We start from the raw sequence: 13,785 nt of genomic DNA on the forward strand, positions 1-13,785 counted from the left end.
TCCTTGGATGATGTGGAGAGTTTACACTGTTCAATTTCCGCTATTTTACACATATTTTCCACATTCAACTTACGAAATTCATAACCTAACATTAAACCTTTTCGCTGGCCGGGGTGGCCGAGGGGTTCTAGGCGCTACAATCTGGAACCGCACAACCGCTACGGTCTCAGGTTCGAATCCTGCCTCGGGCATGGATATGAGTGATGTCCATAGGTTAGTTAGGTTTAAGTAGTTCTAAGTTCTAGGGCACTGATGACCTTAGAAGTTAAGTCCCATTGTGCTCAGAGCCATTTGATTATAATTAAACCTCTTCGTGACTGGAATATGCATTTCACCTCATTCAGGAGAAGAAATAAAACGTGTATTAAGACAAATTACACTTGACGATGGGCCCACAGGGTCCGAAATGCATCGTGTAGTTAATAAAACACGAAAAAGTTGTGACTGAAGGCGTTTTTTAATTCCTACCTACAATGTTTTGAATACAACCACATTTTAAGCTGCAAAATAAAGATAAAATTAAATTAAAATATAGGTGTTTGTGTGTCATATTTTCTGCTTTATGCGTGTTTGTCATCAGGGAACGACTTCTAGGACATCCTTTATTTAAAAAATGTTTTAAATGGCTCTAAGCACTATGAGACTTAACATCTGAGATAATCAGTCCCCTAGACTTACAACTACTTACACTTAACTAACCTAAGAACGTCACACACATCCACGCCCGAGGCAGGATTCGAACCTGCGACCGTAGCAACAGCGCGGTTCCGGACTGAAGCGCGTAGAACCGCTCGGCCACAGCGGCCGGCTCATCCTTTATTACAATTCAGTTTGGCCCCTAAGTGAATATCTCAAAAAACTCAAAAGTTACCAGACTGTGAATCTGAAAAAGAAATCTCCCAAATTTTATCTAAATATCGAGATATACACGAGGTAAAAGTTCCATCAAAATTACAGGTATAGGAGACTAATACTAAGAGCACAAAAATCCGAAGAGCATTATATAACGAACGTCGGGAAAGAGTTAAAATCAATGGAATGTATTGTCGTGAATATAGGCAACGTAAACGCTCTCGGAGAAGTCAGGTGGCATCTGACGAGCCTGGTCCAAGTATGGATGCGGATGTCATTGCCGATAATATAAGGAATGCAATGGCGGTGGACCAAAAAAAAAAAAAAAAAAAAAATGGTTCAAATGGCTCTGAGCACTATGCGACTTAACTTCTCAGGTCATCAGTCGCCTAGAACTTAGAACTAATTAAACCTAACTAGCCTAGGGACATCACACACATCCATGCCCGAGGCAGGATTCGAACCTGCGACCTGAGCGGTCGCTCGGTTCCAGACTGTAGCGCCTAGAACCGCACGGCCACTCCGCCCGGCGGTGGACCCATACACATCGGACGGTCTTGACGTATCCAGTATGGCGGCAGGGGCACTTGAACCACGATAACTAGTTAAAACTTTCTATACTTAATTTGCAAACAAATAACTGTGGCAGTATCGACAATGAATGTTGTTTTTCAGCGTAATTTCTTTATAAATATAGATTTCATGTGAAGTCATATTTGTGTTTAAATATCTTTAGACACTTCCTTAGGCGTTCCTTTGCACCGTTGGTGAACGAATCCGGCGTCATGGAAATACATCAAAGTTTAACGCCCCAAAATGTGATTACGGTAGCTCAGGTCCTGCCCTAAGTGCCTTCGGACCTTAAGTTTGTGACGGAGTTTACTACGCGAAACACTGAAACACCGAAACAACGTTCCGATTTTTCTTCAACGTACTGTGTACTGTGCTTCGTACTGACAGCTATGCTGAGTACTTATGTAGTGAATGGTGGGCTCCACGTGGTTCCCAAGTTGTTCAGCGACCGTAAACCGTAATATTACCAAATAAGCAGCAACCAGTCGCAAAATGGTGTTTACAAAATTGAATAAATAAAACATGATTTTGCGACTGGTTGCTGCTTATCTGGTAATTTTATTTATATAGTGCCTATTTGTGTTGTTATGACAGTCAAGGTAAATAAATGGTCAAAGTCAGTGCGCGTACAACGCCTACTCCTTTCGAATAGCATGGAGAATGCTCGCAGGGCTTAACAGCCTCAATCAGCTGACGCGTTTTTACGAGTTTCACGTGGCCTCATTCCATGAGAAACTGTGAAGATGTCTGAGATTTATCTTAGGACATTGGTATATTAATCTGGTGGTCATTACATGTACACCAGCAGCTCACCTCGCTTTATGATCAAATAATGGGTTTACTAAATAGGAAACACTTCCTTTCAGTTCAGCGATATATTATTTATTTGATCACAATACGATTTTCGTGTCTATGCAGGGGGACCAATTTATGGGGTGAACCATTTACAGGAATGTATCAAATGTTGGACCAGCGCCGGCCGGAGTGGCCGAGCGGTTCTAGGCGCTTCAGTCTGGAACCGCGCGACCGCTGCGGTCGCAGGTTCGAATCCTGCCTCGGGCATGGATGTGTGTGATGTCCTTAGGTTAGTTAGGTTTAAGTAGTTCTAAGTTCTAGGGGACTGATGACCTCAGATGTTAAGTCCCATACTGCTCAGAGCCATTCTTTTTTTTTTTTTTTTTTGTTGGACCAGCGACACTCAAAAATTTATCATAATCTTATTTTTTTGTTCAACCTCAAGCCTGACAGCAAGTTTTTGAGAGTGATCTTTCTCCTTGAGCCACTTTTTCATGAAACTTTCTTTCCGCTTGTAACACAGTAGACCTATTATCACGGGAACCAGTGTCTTTAACGTCCAACGTTCTGAATCACAGTATTATTTCACAATGTTATTGACAATATTATTGATCAGTCTTGGGGGGGGGGGGGGGGGTGGGGGGAGAACGTCAATAATATCTCACAATATTGCTGACCATCTAGGGGCCGCCTAAGAGGCTGAAAGCGAGTTCGTGACTAAATGAACTATGTTTTGCAGATCACGAAAGTGTTTCTTATTTAATACTGTTGTCGTGTTCTGTGAAGAACCGACATAAAATTCAACTAACGTTTTAAAGAACGAGGATCAAAACAGTTCTTATACCATCAAAATTGAAGCGGCTATTTCTGAATAGTGTATCACTCTGGACATTCTTTATTTGTTTGTCTGCAGTTTCCCTACATCATAACTACCGACCCTGTTAGTAAAAGTAGGTTAGTGACGTCCAAACGAATTTTAATGAGACTGACACTGGCTGACGCCTATGTATTAACAGCATTTGACATGTTATTCTATCCTCTAGTGTAGCATTGTGGGATATACGTTCTTTCAGGGAAAGTAGGAACTAATACCATTTATGGCATAAATATACCTGTCCAAACTATCAAAAATTTAATTCATACTCACGAAAAGAAGTTATTACATTTACTCTAAACATACAGACATGTGTGAAATGCAGTATAGCAATAACTACCTTTTATGTCTTTACGAATATTATATTGCTTTTCGATGCTGCTGGTGGAGATGGTGTTTGTTTAAAGGTATGAAAAGTCACAAATTTCTTTCGGGTATGATAAAAGATGACAAGCTGTACATCTGTCGCTGTGTTACAGTAGAAATTAATATTTAACTTCTTTGATTTATGCTGGAATTCAAGGATATGCGTTGATGTACCTTACCCGGATTCGCCAATATCAGAGCTAATAACGAAAAGTGGATTACATTCAAATATGTACCCGCTACAAATGTTTGCTCTGTTCTCGCCTGCGATATTTCCGACCTAAATTCTCCTTCACGCAGCAATTTTTGCTGATGGACTCGTGTTGGGTCAGCAAATAAAACCGCTTGTATCTTATTTTTCGCTAAATAATTATGCAGCAACAGCCGCGCGGTATTAATCCTGCTTCATTGTTTACTAATGGCTGCGCCGGTATGGGCGCTCCGTAGCAGTTAACATGTTTGCTCAGATTTAGCGGCCGTCCAACAGCTTCCAATCAGCGACGTAATGGCCGACAGCTAGTATCTGCCAGAATAATTCACCGACTAAAGTTGTCGAGCAAATATTTACGGCAAATCGTTCAGCATTTCAGCCCCGCTTACAGCAGTCGTTTCGCGTGAAAGCGATTGGCTTCATCGCATTTACATTAACATACACGTGTGGGTATCATTAAAAAGCGAGCGATGCGCATACTCATAGTGTTTCATAAAGGATGAAACACGCCGCAGAATTTAACTATCTATGCATGGGAGTCAAATAAAATATACTAAATAAACACGGAAAGTATTACACCATGAAGCGCCAACCCAGTATTTATCAAATGTTGTGTAGACGTCCATAATCAACTATCGGAAAAAAATTAGGGCATCCTTTTAGGAGATTCCAATTCACTCAAAGATTTATTGTTGCAGTATAAGATGAACATCAACAAAAGCAAAACGAGGATAATGGAATGTAGTCGAATTAACTCGGGTGATGCTGAGGGAATTAGATTAGGAAATGAGACACAGTAGTAAAGGAGTTTTGCTATTCAGGGAGCAAAATAACTGATGATGGTCGAAGTAGGGAGGATATAAAATGTAGACTGGCAATGGCAAGGAAAGCGTTTATAAAGAAGAGAAATTTGTTAACATCGAGTATAGACTTAAGTGTCAGGAAGTCGTTTCTGAAAGTATTTGTATGGAGTGTAGCCACGTATGGAAGTGAAACATGGACAATAAATAGTTTTGGCAAGAAGAGAATAGAAGCTTTCGAAATGTGGTGCTACAGAAGAATTCTGAAGTTTAGATGGGTAGATCACATAACTAATGAGGAGGTATTGAATAGAATTGTGGAGAAGAGGAGTTTATGGCATAACTTGACTAGAAGAATGGATCTGTTGGTAGGACGTGTTCTGAGGCATCAAGGGATCACCAATTTACTATTGGAGGGTAGCGTGGAGGGTAAAAATCGTAGAGAGAGACCAAGAGATGAATACATTAAGCAGATTCAGAAGTATGTAGGCTGCAGTACGTACTGAGAGATGAAGCAGCTTGCACAGGATAGAGTAGCATGGAGATCTGCACCAAACCAGTCTCTGGACTGAAGATCACAACAACAACAAACCTAACTAACCTAAGGACATCACACACGTCCATGCCCGAGGCAGGATTCGAACCTGCGACCGTAACAGCAATGCGGTTCCAGACTGAAGCGCCAAGAACCGCTCAGTCACGCAGCCGGCGAAACGATTACATTTATAGATCAATAGTCCAAGCGGTTCTGAGATACTAGGCGACGACCCATGCTGAAATACCCATATTAGTACGTGATATAGCCTCCACGGACGGCAATGCAGGCGCTGTCTTTGACATGCAGTTGACATTGCAGAAGGATAATATTGTACTGGGATACATTAGTCCACATCAGCTGCACCTATCCATGTAGTTCTGCAAGAGTTGTTGATTAACGAGTTGCACGAGTCACGTCTCGTCTCATCATATCAAACAAGTGCTCGACTGGAGACAAGTTTGGAGAGCTTGCTGACCAGGGAAGTCGCTGCAGGCCTTGCAGAGCACGTTGAGTTTCACGGACGCTGTGCGGGCGAGCGTTATCCTGTTGGAACAACACACCACCTTCCTGTTGGAAGAACGGCTCTAACAACATTCTGCACATGCCGAGCACTTGTTAGCTTCCCCTCTAGAAATACTAAAGGTGAACGAGAGTTGTAGCTTATCGTACCTTAGACCATAAGGCCCGAGAAGGGGCCAGTGTGTCTTGGACGAATGTACTCTTCGAGACAAAGAGTTCAGCAGGTCGACATCGTACGCGCAAGCGACCATCACTTGGGTGCAGGCAGAATCCGCTTTCATCGCTGAAGACCATGACGCACCATTCCAAGTGATCCTTTGACAGTACTGCTCGAGCCGTGCACGTCGATGCTGTGGCGTGAGTAAAAGACGGGCTAGAGGTGTGCGTCCCCGTTGTCCCAGTGCTAACAGCCGGTTCGCAACAGTTCTTGGGCTCACAAGCTTTCTTATCTATGCTGTGGTATCTACCCGATCTGCCACTGCTACCCTTCCAATACGATGATCCTGGCGGGCGCCTGTGCTGCTTGGACGTTCAGAGCCTGGTCTACGGGTGTGTAAATGTTCACGTGACCACTGATAACAGCACCGTTGCACAACTGACGCAGCACGTCCAATGTGTGTGGCAGTTCTCCGAAAGGATCATCCCGCCATTCAGAAGGCCACATTTTGACCCCTTTCAAACTCGCTCAGTTGGCTGTAGGAAGCACTAGTGCATCTCGGTGGCAGGGTTTCCAGCTTACTTCACACGCCTGCACCACACTGAGCCTTCTGGCTGTGAGCATTCCTCTTAAAGGGTAGATACAGAGGCGTTCTGATAGGTATGCCACTACGCTATTTGTTGGTGGACGACGTTGAAATCATTATAAGAACATATACTATCATCCAGGTGGTACATGCTGTCATCGGATCAAAATCTACGTTGTCTTTCTAGGTGTCCTAAGTTTTCTTTTGAAACTTGCCGGCAGATTAAAACTGTGTGCCGGACCGAGACTCGAGCTCGGGACTTCTGCCTTTGGTGGGGAAGTGCTCTACCGACAGGACTACCCAAGCACGACTCACGATTCGTCTTCACAGCTGTAACTCTGCCGGTACCTCGTCTCCTGTCCTCCAAACTTCACAGAAGCCCTCCTGCGAAACTTGCAGATCTAGCATTCCTTTCTTTCAGGAGTGCAAGTTCTGCAAGGTTCGTAGGAGAGCTTCTGTGAAGTTTGGAAGGCAGGAGACGAGATACTAGCAGAATTACATCTGTGAAGACGGGTCGTGAGTCGGGTAGCTCAGTCGGTGCTGGCACGGTAGCTCAGAGTGTTCGGTCAGATGGTTACCTTCTGTCTGTAATAAAAAACTGAGTGAACCGATCAACGATAAAATTGAACAAGGATCATGGAACGTCCGCCCCGAACAAATGCAACCAACAAAATGAGATCAGGAAAAAAGTCGGTAGAGCACTTGCCCACGAAAAGTGAAGGTCCTGAGTTCGAGCCTCGGTCTCACACACAGTTTTAATCTGCCAGGAAGTTTCATATCAGCGCACACTCCGCTGCAGAGTGAAAACTTCATTCTGGAAATTTTCTTCTGGCAGTGTGTAATTTATCTACAATGCCTAAACTTTCTTATTTATGGATACTTCCATTACTTCTATTTAAGGTTGAATAACAAGTACAATGTCTTTGTTCCACTGATTTTTGTTTATTTCAAACTAGTTTTCGGCTTATCTCGTGAAGATGGCCTAATAAACGGAAATCTAGTAACAAATAAGCAGAAATCAGTACACCAAAAACAGTGCACTTGTTATTCAAGCTTAATCTTTCATTACAATCGGAAATAAGGTCCATCATCAACATTAGTATGAGGTTTGACTCCCACGGGCACGGACACACTCTTGTGTTCGTCGTGGCATATGAATGTCATTTTGAGGATTTTTTTGCCGTCTGTGAAACACACGCTGTGTCAATTCATGAAGATTCCTGGCTTGAGGCTGACATGAAATTATACGTTTTCCCAGGCATTTCAGGCATTTTCTGTGGGTGACAAATCAGGGGACTGGGCAAGCCAATAAAGTGTAAAGTTAGGAGAGGGAAAATAAGGCATATGGAGAGTGTAAGATTAATGGAAAATGAGTGAATCTACACTATTCGTGAAGAAACAACGCCTGAGCACTGTAGGCACAACTTGGAGGTGCCAACACGCATTGGAGAGGCTATTCGACTTTAATTCATTCAGGGGATCCTGCTGACTGTCTCATTCGAGAATTCTGAAGACAGCGGCACTAACAATAAACACGACGCTCTGGGATGTCTTCCACCATGCTCAAGGCCTGACACAGATAGTCTACCACCACCGCGACTAAACGCGGCCACAAACTGATGACCATGTTGATCGGAGATATGGGTAGCGTCACCGGCATCGTGTTCAGGGGAGTGTGATAAGACCGCTATTATTCCCTTCATAAGTAAGAGCAGCGTCCTGTGGCTGTTTACTGGTGACGCTGTGGTGTACGGGAAGAAGTCGCCGTTGAGTGACTGTAGGAGAATGCAAGATGACTTAGACAAAATTTCTAGTTGATGTGATGGATGGCAGCTTGCTCTAAATGTAGAGAAATGTAAGTTAACGCGGACCAGTAGGAGAAACAAAACACTTGTTTTTCCCGCGCTCTGTTTGCATGTGGAACAGGAAAGGAAATGACCGGTAGTGGTATAAGGTGTCCTCCGCCACTAACCGTACGTTGGCTTCCGGAGTGTGTATACAGAAGCAGATACAGTGTTTCAGGTCAGGTTGATGGCGAGATTTACTTGTCAGCAGCACAGTAGAGCCGTGATTCCACGTCTGGCATGTTTACAAACCCAATACGCAAGTCAGAATGTGCGGAATGTGGAGCCCCTTAGCCAGAGCCGGATTAAGGGAAGGAGGAGGGGGAGGGGGATGGGGTGGCTTGGGGGTGAGGGGGTTCTGGAGCCAGGCCTCCAGGTGAACGGAGGGCCTCCACTCTGATTTTAAGTACTATTTACGTGATCTTAGTCAATCTGAACGTGTTTACAAATAACAAAAAAGGTACGCATTCAAAAACTTGTTCTTTAGAGAACCGCTAAATGGAAATAAAAATCAAAGAAAATGGCTGTTGTATACCGAAACTTAAGGAAATGTATTTTGTAGTTTCTGTAAATTATTCATTGACAGCATGGACCTAGACAACATGCGGACGCCATTTTCAACCTGTGGATTTTCTGAGTGGAAGAAGGGAGAAGAAAAAGTTACGTCTCATGAAAACAGCACTAATCATCACTATAATTCAGTGGCGTGGCTTCTGCGAAGAACGAGGGACGTATCGACAGTCAACTGCATCATATGAATAAAACAGAGGAACATTATAGACATGAAGTGCTTCGACGCAGGGTAGAAGTAGTTAAACGTTGGCTACAAGAAGACTTCCTTTCCGTGGTGATATACGGAATTTTAGGAGCCCCTAATAGTGCTAACTATTTAGATTCCCTTGGACTAAATGCTCACTCTGACCCATTTTTGAAACGATAGATCCAAGAGCATGGATCTAAAGGTCGTGGCCATCACTCATACTTCTCCAAGACTATTTGTGAAGATTTCGTCGATCTTATGACAATAAAGGCATTGAGTAAAAGAGTTGATGAAATTCAAAGAGCAAAACAATAGGGACTAACTGCAAGTCCAACGGTAGGCACGGCATGCAGGAGTCAAGTAGCCATTGTAGTAAGGTATTGTGTTTTGTTACCATATACAGTCGTACGGGAAAAGTCTTAGGAAGATTATCCTAGATCTCTTTGGAAAATACAATATTACTGTAGAAGACTGTCGTTGCCAGTAATATGAGTGGGGAATATTCAGGTTTATTTGCAAATATAAAGGAATTGAATTCATTAGCTTTTTATGTGGCCTGTGTTGCGCACTCGTTGAACCTCCTGGTCCAAAACAGCGCAGGGGAATCTTTAGAATCGGTTTTTTTTTTTAATTTTGTAACGACTATATGAGAGCTTCTACTAATCGTTGGCACATTCTTGTGAAGAATAATGGGCGACATTGTCCAATAGTAGAGGGACGTGCCGCGATGAAGCAATATCAGCTGTTGACAGAATTACAACGCCGTTTAAGCGTCACTTGAAGATTTTGTCGAGAACAAATAAGAAAAGGCAGCGACACGAAATGAGGCAGAATCGTTTCGGAAAAGACTTAAAACCCTGGAGACAGCAACATTGGTTGTTTTCTTGGCTGGCGTGTTGTCTCGAATGGACAAAAGTAACAAATATTTGCAAAAGCCTGGAGTGGACTTAATTGGCAGGTATCAAGCATTCCGATCACTGATTCCGTTTTTCAGCCGTATTATCGAAAAGATGATGAATATGAAAACCAAGCTAGGAGCTTAAGTAAGAATGTGTGTCCAGAATACAGCGATAAAACGAAATGCAAATAAGAAGAGTCCCTGATGCAGAAAAATCGGAAGAACTGTGTAGACGTGATAAATTTCGTGTGGCACTTATTGCAGTTGTTGATAAACTACAAGCAGAACTAAAACAGTGAGAAGAAAAGTATTGCGAAGTAATCGCAAGCTATATGGCACAGCAAGAAGCTAAAGAATTCTTTACAGAAATGTCAAAACTTTGTGAGAACTACCGAGGTGATCTTGATGAAGAAAGTTTTCGTTGTGAAATTCTTCGTTCTAGTAAATATTTGAAGTGTTCTCTCAAAGAAATGCTGCTAAACATTTCACCAGTCGAATTATATGAATTAATGGTTGAAAATGTTCTTGGTGACGTTTTCCCAAATGTGATGATTGCGTACCGAATTTTTCTCTCAATACTAACTGCAAATTATGAAGATGAGGATTCTCCAAACTACCCCTTATCAAGATCACATTGCGTGGTATAAGAAGAAGGTATTTCCGCTCTCGCCTTGTTATCAGCTGAACATGAGGTGACCAGTTTTCTTGACTTCCAGGATGTGGTAGAAGATTTCGCTAGGACACAAGCGAGGAAAAGAAATTTTTGAGATACTCATTTTTTATTTATTGCATTTATATGGTAGGGTAGCTGTGTGTGTGTTTTATTTAATGCAATAGAAAAGTTCTATTAAACAAAATATCATCTACTGCACCTCATGGTCGATGTCTTACAAGTACATGTATTCTCTTACCTTTCCTACTATACTTTCACAGAACTGTGTTGGGCCTACATGAAGTAAACAAGGGTCACGCATCGTTTCTAGCTCCGGGCCACCACTTGAGTTGACCTAGCCTTGACTATATCCGGTCTTATTTGCTTGATTACGTACCCATATGTAAATGCAATACTAGAGTGTCACTTCTTGCGCCTGTCCACAATAAATATGGGGTATTGGAGGTTTTCTAACCTACCTATTCTCGTTCATTTTAACTGAGAACGAAGTCAAGACATTTAGTATGTTATTCTTACATTACCGCTGCTAGTAACTTCTAGCTTTGATTACAAAATTTACTTGTCCAAAGTATTCAAATATAATTTCCCCAAAATCCTAAAGAAAAAGGTGTTATTAGCACAAAACGTTAAAAATTTAACCAAATCCCAAGATTAACATTCCAGTATCGAGCAAAATAAAAACACTCACCAGACGATACAGAGCGTCCTTATCATCTGATTAGTTGCTGTGATCTTTATTAGGTCCCTGCTGTTCGTCGCATGAAAACTAGGTCAAGTCCATGACGATGGAGGAGAAAGCATCGAATATGCGCCTTGGACAAGCTAAGCGCGTGTGGCTGTTTGCATAGACGTTGCTTGCTTTTTATTTGTAAATGACCCCATTCGTAGGCCGACGGGTTGAGAGGACACTTCGGTATGTGAGTTTGGTTTGCCGTATCTGTTGGCATGTGAATGCGGTCGGCTTGTCGTAGGCTCTCACGTCTGGAATACGCTTAGTTAACATGCAGACTCCCACCTGTTGTACTGACGGGAGAGATGGTGCAGTATTGAGGATACTGGAGAAGAATTCAGGTAGGGCATTTTCAAGAATGACTTTGCGTATTGTATCGGAGACGCGCATTTCATTGAGCACGGCATGATTTCCATGCTGCAAGCCGAGAGCAAATCGCGAGAACAACAGAAAATGTGTATCTTGAAAAATGTGTTTATTTGTTTTTTTTTTTTTTTTTTTTGCCTCTGTTCTTTCTTGTCACACCTATAAAATAGCTATGCCACTCAGATCGACTCAACAGTAACTACTGTTTTCAAGGGGAAAAATCTCAGTCGCCTTTAAAAAAAGAAAAAAGTTTATTATTGCTTCACCAGCGATACTGAGGTAGCAGAAACAACCGGACCATTCCCTTATAAGCCCCTTGTAACCATTCATGTTGGTGAAAACAGATTACCAACATCTTTAACTTGGCAAAAGAATTAAATGCTTCAACCTGTTACACTCAAAATACAGACTGCGCCCTGCTCCACATACGTTTTGGTTTTATGCCTTTTTTTATTTGTGTTCATGATGCCTAAGTGGTTTCTAATTATTTCGCGTTTTCTTGAATTATCTGAATGGCGTTAGTGACAACGGTAGCAAAAACTTCTAATAGAAATCCGATAACGCACCGTGCCACAGGGTCTCTGTGCTTCAAGATTATAAGGCGTCTGCCTTGCGAAATATTCAGCCCCCTTCATTTTTTTTTTGTTATGATCATGCCCAGTACGATCTCTGGAAGCCATAAGTTGAGATGGGCATTACTTGTCATCAGTCCATCTGTACTTACTGGCGACGACAAACAGCACTGTATAATATACTCCTACATTCTGCCAATATCAAAAGATCTTGATCAGCTCATTCGGGTGGATTAACGGTGTTTAACCAACATTTGGTTGTTGCGTATCTTATTGTTCTTGATGTATTGCAATCCAAACAAATGTCTTTGTTATGCTTTTCCTTAATTCCAGACTAATTTCCTTGATGGCAGGTAAGTTCTTTTAAAAGCAGCTTTGGCCTGTTTTATTCTGCCCATAGTTTCTTAAGAGCTGCTACTGTACATTGTGATCCTGCTTGTCAATTACATGAATTCCTAATATTTGTCACGTGTGTGGTCCTATACGAGTGCGTAACGTGTACAATAGGAGAACGGAGAGAAGCCAGCTAGAAGCCGTGGAGATTTGGTCCTACAGCATGTTGAAGATCAGTTCGAGAGGTACAGTTAGTGATGGGGAGGTACAGAGAAGAACAAAGAAAACTATCTCTCTCTAGAGTCGCATCCAAAAAAGAACAGCCAGGCTGGAAAGACACGTTTTAAGACACTATAACATCGTTGGAACAGGCGGTCCGATGGTCCGGGCCACTTGTGGCCTGAAGACGGAGTGCTTCTCTGCGACTCAGCGTCTCCGCTATATGGTGAGTAGCAACTAATATTGTTGAAATGAAGAGAAGGGCAGACAGAGCAGTGGAGTGGCGTACTGTTGCAAACCCATCGCAGGGTTGAACACAAGCCCATAAGAAGAAGGATGACTTTTGAAATGGAGATGGTCTATAACACGTCCATTGTATACTATCTGATAAAAAGTATCTGGACACCAATTATTGGACATTAACATGGCGTGTGTGAAGACTTTGCCTTTATGACGCCTTGAAGTCCGCTGGGAACATTTAAGTGGGGTGTCTGAACGTTTGTGGAGGAAGAGCAGTCTATACTTCCTCAAGAGTCCAATCAGAGAAGGTAGTGATGTTGGAAGCCATCGAAGACTGATGGCCCACCTAAAGATGACTGGCATGTGTCCAGTTGAAATACCGTGGAACGAAGTTTACGAGGACCGGCTGCAATTCCGAAATCTCTTCTTAGAAGGTGTAGCAATTTGGGAACAACATAAAAATTCGACTAAATAAAAACAAAAACAAAAAATGTCTCTGCAGGCCATGCGGTCTACTTGAGTGAAGCAGCAGGCGTTAACCTAGTTAATAAGAAGACCTAGTAAAGCATAAGTTACATTTAAGAGGTGACGAACTTGTCTCCTGCTATAAAATACTCTTCGTAGTGACATGGAGAAAGAAACTGAGTGCTTATTGTGAAGTCATGGGGCAAGTATGTTAGCGGCAAGAAACAATCAATGCCTTCTCTGTGCGATAACAATGGAGATACTATCGAATACAGTGCTGCCAAAGCAGATTTACTAAACACAGCCTTCCGTAATGCCCTGACAAAAGAAGACGAAGTAAATATTCCATAATTCGAATCGAGAACAGCTGCCAACATGGGTAACGTAGAAGTAAATATCCTCGGAGTAGTGAAG

The sequence above is a fragment of the Schistocerca piceifrons genome, chromosome 8 (assembly GCF_021461385.2).
Source record: "Schistocerca piceifrons isolate TAMUIC-IGC-003096 chromosome 8, iqSchPice1.1, whole genome shotgun sequence".
NCBI classification, from domain to species: Eukaryota; Metazoa; Arthropoda; class Insecta; order Orthoptera; family Acrididae; genus Schistocerca; species Schistocerca piceifrons.